The sequence below is a fragment of the Octopus sinensis genome, linkage group LG22 (assembly GCF_006345805.1).
Source record: "Octopus sinensis linkage group LG22, ASM634580v1, whole genome shotgun sequence".
Taxonomy (NCBI): Eukaryota; Metazoa; Mollusca; class Cephalopoda; order Octopoda; family Octopodidae; genus Octopus; species Octopus sinensis.
The window spans coordinates 23,572,504-23,580,003 of record NC_043018.1 but is presented as its reverse complement, the minus strand read 5'-3'; positions in this window follow the sequence as shown (position 1 = coordinate 23,580,003).

Genomic DNA, 7,500 nt, shown 5'->3' with positions numbered 1-7,500 from the left:
CTGGTGGTGGTGGTCATGGTGGAAGTTCGTTGTTTTCTCTGTTGGATGAGAGTAGTGACCAATAGCAGGTGATAGCTGGCACTCTGTTAGTTATGATGTTGAAGATTCCAGGTGATCTGATCAACAGAGCAACCTGCTTGTGAAGTTAATATGCAAGTGGCTGAGCGTTCCACAGACATGTGTACCCTTAATGTAGTTCTCAAGTAGATTCAGCATGGTGCAGAATGTGACAAGGTTGGCTGTTTGAGCTACAAATGCAACTAATTTTTTGCCAGCTGAGTAGACTGGAACTATGTGAAATAAAGTGTCTTGCTCAAGGACACAATGTTTCACCAGGGATTGAACCCACAACCAAATACCCTAATCACTAAGCTGTATGCCTTCAGAGTAATAGATGGTGGGTATGTTATGACTTCCATGGTGAGGGGCAGGTGGTAATTTCTGATGAATGAATATTTCCAGTTGTGTGATCAAATGGACCCCTAGCTTAGGGAATTGTAGAGTAATATGGCTGAGTATTCCACAGGCATGTGTATCTTAAATGTAATTTTCAGGCAGAATCGGCATGAGATGGCATGTGTGTATGATAAGACTGGTCCTTTCAAATTAGAGGAAGGGTCCATTTGGCAGACCTATTCGTCCACACACTGTTTCTATGCATTTAGTCTCCCCCACAAAGCTTGGTTTGATCCTAGTTGATCTTGGTGAGATTTGAACTTGGAACCAGAAGAAATGTATTTCACCAACCCTTTAACCATCCTCATCATAATAATTGTTTCTGCTAGAGGAAGAAGGTTTGGAATTTTGGGGTGAGGAGCTTGTTGATTGTATTGACTGCAGTGTATAACTGGTACTTATCTCATTGACCCTGAAAGGATGGAAGCAGAATCAACCTTGACAGATTTTGAACACAGAACATAAAGCTAAAAGCAATGCACCTTAGCATTTTGTCCTACGTGTTAACCATTCTGCCATCTCTTAACAATAATAATAATCCTTTCTACTACAGGCATTGCCACCAAACAAGAATCCTTTCTAATTTGGCTGAAGGCCAGCAGTTTTGACAGGCTGGGTTTGCTGATTACATCCCACTACTAGCCTGCTGCTTTATTGGCCCTAGAGGGGTGAAAGGCAAAGTTTGTCTTGTTAGGATTTGAACTCAGAAGCTTAAAGTGATGATGATGATGATCATTTAGCGTCCGCTTTCCATGCTAGCATGGGTTGGCCGGTTCAACTGGGGTCTGGGAAGCCAGAAGGCTGCACCAGGCCCAGTCTGATCTGGCAATGTATCTATGGCTGGATGCCTTTCCTAATGCCAACCACTCCGTGAGTGTAGTGGGTGCTTTTAACGTGCCACCGGCACAGGTACCAGACAGGGCTGGCAAACGGCCACGGTCAGATGGTGCTTTTTACGTGCCACTGGCATGGGGGCCAGGCGAGGCTGGCAACGGCCATGATCGGATGATGCTTTTTACATGCCACCAGCACGGAGGCCTGTCGCAAGGCATGGATCCACTGGTCTTCTGAGTTTGTCATCAATCACCTTGATGTTGGATTGGCTGCCTATATATATATATGTATTTGTCTATATGTATATTTATATAACTAAACAGGAAATTGGAAATTTTTAGGTATTATTTATTCATCATTACATGTGTTTCATTTGCTAGTAGGAATTTACCTTAACTGCCCACACAACACACACATATACAAGTGAGTGGACAGACAAACGAAGGGCACTCAACCAATTTATTGGGAGTTACATGTATGGATCAAAACAGTTTGATTCAAATGCATTGGTACCCTTGTATTTCATGGCTGACAACTAGCGTTATGTTTGAAACTCAAGAGAACCAACAAATTTGAAGCAAACTGTTTTGATCCATATATATAGATGTGTGTGTGTGTGTATACATGCTTATGATATACTACTAATAAATAACTATGAGTTCCTTCAATGTACTGTAGGCTCAACACTAAGAACCCAGCCAATTCTGGTGCCCTTCATACTTGATACACCTAGATTCTAATTAATCTAGCGACAAATCAATATTACCAAAAGATGGAAAAATGAAAGGCAAGGTTGACCTCCCATTGCCAACAATAATTTGTCTTAAGGGGAAAGGAAATAGTTGATTATGTTCAATCTTGGAAAGTAGCTGGTACTTTATTTTATTCATCCCAGAAGAATGTAAAGCAAAATTCATTTATACTACTACTACTACTAATAATAATAGTGAATATGTTCCACTTTTCTACTATACTAACGCAATTCGTTGTAAACTATTCAGTATTGACTGTCCATGTCCACCTAGGTGTTAACCACAATCATCATCATCGCCACCACCACATCAAAAAATGAAAAAGTGAAAAAGAGATATATCTTTCCTTAAGTTTTCCTCCAAAATGCAAACCTGGAATGGTTTTGGTATTTGCTAGGTGTTCAGGTCAGATTGGCAGAAACTTAGAAAGTTGTGTATGGAGACTAGAAAACAAAGCTACATGTGGGAGAGATAAGCACTGTTTTTGTTTTAACTGGTTGGCAATATATATATATATATATATATATATATATATATATATATATATATATATATATTTATTATTTAAATAATTAAAAAAATTTTTTAATTTGGAATTTTATATTTTTTATATATTTTTTTTAATTAATTTTATTTCTATGTATTGGCTTATGATTTTCACTGTTTGATTTGCCTAATAGTGGTTTTATCTCTAATTTAATATAATATATATATATATATATATATGTGCTAGCTATATGTTATGTGGCTGCACTCATGTTTTAATTGGCTGACAATATATGCCAGCTACATGTCAAATGAGGGCTTTGTTTGTGCTTTAACTGGCTGATATATATATGCCAGCCACATGTAGTGTGAGGGCTGTGTTTGTGCTTTAACTGGCTGACAATATGTTTCAGCTACATGTGATGTGAGTGCTCTGTATTTCGCGTTTTAACTGACTTGACAACATTTTAATGTAGCATAAATCTAACATCGTCATCATCAGCGTCACAACTAGAAAGGCATTTTAAAAGATAAAATATCAATTACGCACACAGATGATACAAGGCCTCATATTTAGAGTGAAAGCAGATATGGCTGAAGGTTGTAGGCAGGAGGGTGTTATGATGTTCATGCCTTCCCCCAAATGGAATCTGTGGCATAAATGATAAAAGAAATGATTCCATTGAGGAATTTGACATTGACTTGTGGAACTTGGGAGCTCATCTTTGCTCTCAGACACTCTTCATTCTATGTTCTTATACTTCAATATTTTTTTGTGTATTTTAGAAGTTTTTTTTTTAATTTTATTTAACAATCTGTTCAACTTGAAAGTAGGGGGGTGGGAATCATTCTTTAACAACTTGTTCAACAACTTTTTAAAGAGGGATAATTTCTTTAAGATAAAAATCTGTTCAACTTTATCGGGGAGATGGGGGGGAGTTGCTCTTTAGCAATCTGCTTACTTTTTCAAGTGTTGTCACTTCTTTAACAATCTTGTCAATACTATAGGGAGTTTCTTTAACAATGTGTTGATACTAAAAAATATATTAGGGCCAGGCCACCTGCCACCCGTCCCCCTTGATACAGGTATTCTCAATAATGTCAACAATTTCGATTATAATGCAAAGTTGCTAATACAGGACAGTGGGCTAAATCTGTAGTTTAGCTGAAATATGTGTGTGTGTGTGTATTATTTTTAAATACAAAGGTGGGGGGTGGGTGCTTAGGTGCATCAATTCACTTACTTGTAAGTGCAACACTCCATTACCTATTTACCTGTAATGGCAACCTCTACCTACGACAACAATTTACGCTTTGCTTTTTTTTTTGTTTTGTTCTTTAAAAAAAAACCACCATGTTGTTGTTGCAGTTAAGGATTAGGGTTAAATAAATAAGATGTTTCTGGAAGTTTCAATGATATGTGTGTGTGTGTGTGTGTAGATATATATTGACAAATCATCAGACAAAGAGGAAAAAGCAAGAAACAAGTTTGTACATCAGTAGCTTAGGCAAGTAAGAAGACACTTATTTACACACCTCACACCCATTGATATTGTACAGGTTTCCATTACTGACCAACCATTGCCAATATGAGTGTGTGTGTGTGTGTTGATCTGTATGGATTGGCAAATGTCTGCATGTATGAGTGCACATGTGTACGTGTGTGTGTGTGTGTGTGCTTGCAAATGCATGCATGTGACTATGTATGACCTAGCTGTTTGGTTAGTCCACCATTAGTCTGTAAAAGCTGGTCTCCTGGTTTCACTGACCTATGTAAATATTCCTCCCTGGACAAGAGACCAGTCTGTCACAGGATTATTTATTTTTGCTGGCTGAGTGGACTGGAGCAACATGAAATGAAGAGTTTTGCTCAAGAACACAATGCATTGCCCAGTCCAGGATTGAAACCACGTTACGATAATGAGCTCAACATCTTAACCACCACTAAGTTGTGTGCCTCCACTTAGTTCTAAGAGTGAGATGAAATTTTAGAACTTTGCAGATTTATGTCTTTTAAACTTCATCAAAGAGATTAAACTTAGACTTGAGTCTGTCATGAGCCCTAACACCCAAGGTTAGAGGTGAACCTAGTTTCTATGGCAATTACAAATCCTCCTTCCCTGGCTAGGATGCCAGTCTGTCACAAGGTTAACTCCTCGACTATTGCTGGAACTCTTTCACAGCTGAGTACACTGGAGCAACAAGAAATGAAATTCTCTGCTCAAGAACAGAATATACTGCATGGTCTAGGAATCAAAACCAAGGTCTTATAATCATAGTGCAATAACCCTCGCCACTTGGCCATCCAAGTGATTAAGAGATTACAATTCTAAATATGATCAAAATTTTGGTACAGATGCTGGAAGCAAAAAAAAGTGGCTGGTAGCAAATCTGAGACTACTAGGAAGTATGAGAGAGAGAGAGAGAGAGAGAGAGAGAGAGAGAAGCAAGAGGAGGGGGGAGTTCCTTCTCCTCTTCCCCATCCTAATGAGATGTAAGTTCTATTTAGACAGTTAAGTACTCATTATCTACTAATCAATATTAGAAACAGTTCTCTACTTGCAGTTGAATTAATTTAGTAAACTGACTCCTGTTGCAATATTCTGATGACCACTGGACCTTGTCCTAAGTACTCAATAGATTCGGATAGAATTACTTAACCATTGTGACCACTCTTTAAATGTGGATAATCTCTGGATTAATATTACTGAGGTGAATATGATTATTATCATTATCATTATTATTATTATTATCATCATCGTTATTATTATTATTATCATCATTATTGAATAAGGCAGTGAGCTGGCAGTCTTTAGAGTGCCAGGTAAAATGCTTAGTAGCATTTCATCCATCCTTACATTCTAAGTTCAAATTCCACCGAGGTCAGCTTTGTCTTTCATCTCTTCAGGGTTGATAAATTAAGTACCAGTGAAACACTGGGGTCGATGTAGTCAACTAGTCCCCTCCCACCAAATTTCAGGCCTTGTGCCTTTAGTAGAAAGAATAATAATTATTATTGAATGAGAGAGCAATGCATACCATCAATGCATGCCTTGCAGGTGGGACCCAGTTAGAATTTTCTTCAGGTCAAGTATCCCATCTCACTCAAAAGGTCCTTAATTAAGGTTTGTCTAAGGATGATGAACGAAACACCGATGTTTCCAGAAGTGAATTATTCAAACCCCAAAGAATTCCTCTTAACACATGGCTATGTTACCCTCCCTGCCCCACTACTGCTCGTGATTAGAGATATTATTATTATCATTATTATTACTCTTTACTCTTTTACTTGTTTCAGTCATTTGACTGCGGCCATGCTGGAGCACCGCCTTTAATCGAGCAACTCGACCCTGGGACTTATTCTTTTGTAAGCCCAGTACTTATTCTATCGGTCTCTTTTGCCGAACCGCTAAGTGATGGAGACATAAACACACCAGCATCAGTTATCAAGCAATGCTAGGGGGACAAACACAGACACACAAACACACGCATGCATATATACGACGGGCTTCTTTCAGTTTCCGTCTACCAAATCCACTCACAAGGCTTTGGTCGGCCCGAGGCTATAGTAGAAGACACTTGCCCAAGGTGCCACGCAGTGGGACTGAACCCGGAACCATGTGGTTGGTAAACAAGCTACTTACCACACAGCCACTCCTGCGCCTATTATTGGAAAGTATTGTTTAACATTTTCTATAATAAATGTCAGAGTTGAGCAAAAAAATGTTTCTAGTTTAGGCCAACAGCTTGAAATTTGAGGAATGGCATTAATCAGTATGATTAACCCCAGTATTTGAGTGGCACTTTATTTCATTGATTACAAAAGAGTGAAAGGTAAAGTTTACCTCAGCAGGATTTGAACTCAGAATGTAAAGAGCTGGAAGAAACACCACAAGGCATTTTATCCAATGTCCAATCATTTCTGCCAATCTGCTGCCCTTGGTACAATAACTATTTCCGTATTAGGCATAAAGCCAGCATTTTTGTGGGGAGGAGATTTAATGGATATCATCACCCCCAGTATTTTACTGGTACTGTATTTTATTAACTCTGAAAGGATGAAAGGTAATGTTGGTCCGTGTGGGATTTGAACTCTGAAAGTAAAGTATTGGATAAAGCATTTTGTCTAATGCTCTAACAATACTGCCAATCCACCACCCGCATAATAATAATCCTTTCTACTATAGGCACAAGACTTGAAACTTTAGGGGATGGGGCTAATCGATTATAATGACCTCAGTGTACAACTGGTACTTATTTTATTAATCCCAAAAAGATGAAAGACGAAGTCAACCTTGGCAGGATTTGAACTCACAACATAAACCCAGAAAAAATGCTGCTAAGCATTTTGTCTTGTGTGCTAACAATACTGCCAACTCTCTCTCTTAAATAATAATAATAATAATAATAATAATAATCCTTTCTACTATAGGCACAAGGCCTGAAATCTGGGCGGGGGCTAGTTGATTACATTGACCCCAGTATGCAACTGGTGCTTAATTTTATCAATTCCGAAAGGATGAAAAGCAAAGTTGACTTTGGTGGAATTTGAACTCACAGATGGATGAAATGCCTCTGAGCATTTTGCCCAGTGTACTAAAGATTCTACCAGCTCATAGTCTTAATAATAATAATAATAATAATAATAATGTTTCAAATGTTTGGTACAAAGCTAACAATTTTAGGAGAGGGACAGGATGATAATATTGATCCCCAGTGTTTTACTGAAATTTATCTTATTGTCCTCACAAAAGGACAAAAGGTAAATCTGACCCTGGAATTTGATTTCAGTATGTAAAGAGCTGGAAGAAATGTTATCAGACATTTTGTCAGACATGTTTATGATTCTGTCAGCTCACCACAATAATAATAATAATAATAATAATAATAATAGTTTACTAGATATGATCTTAATTAATGAGATGCTTTGCTGACAAAGACCTCCACCAGATAAACTCTATTCTTTTCTACC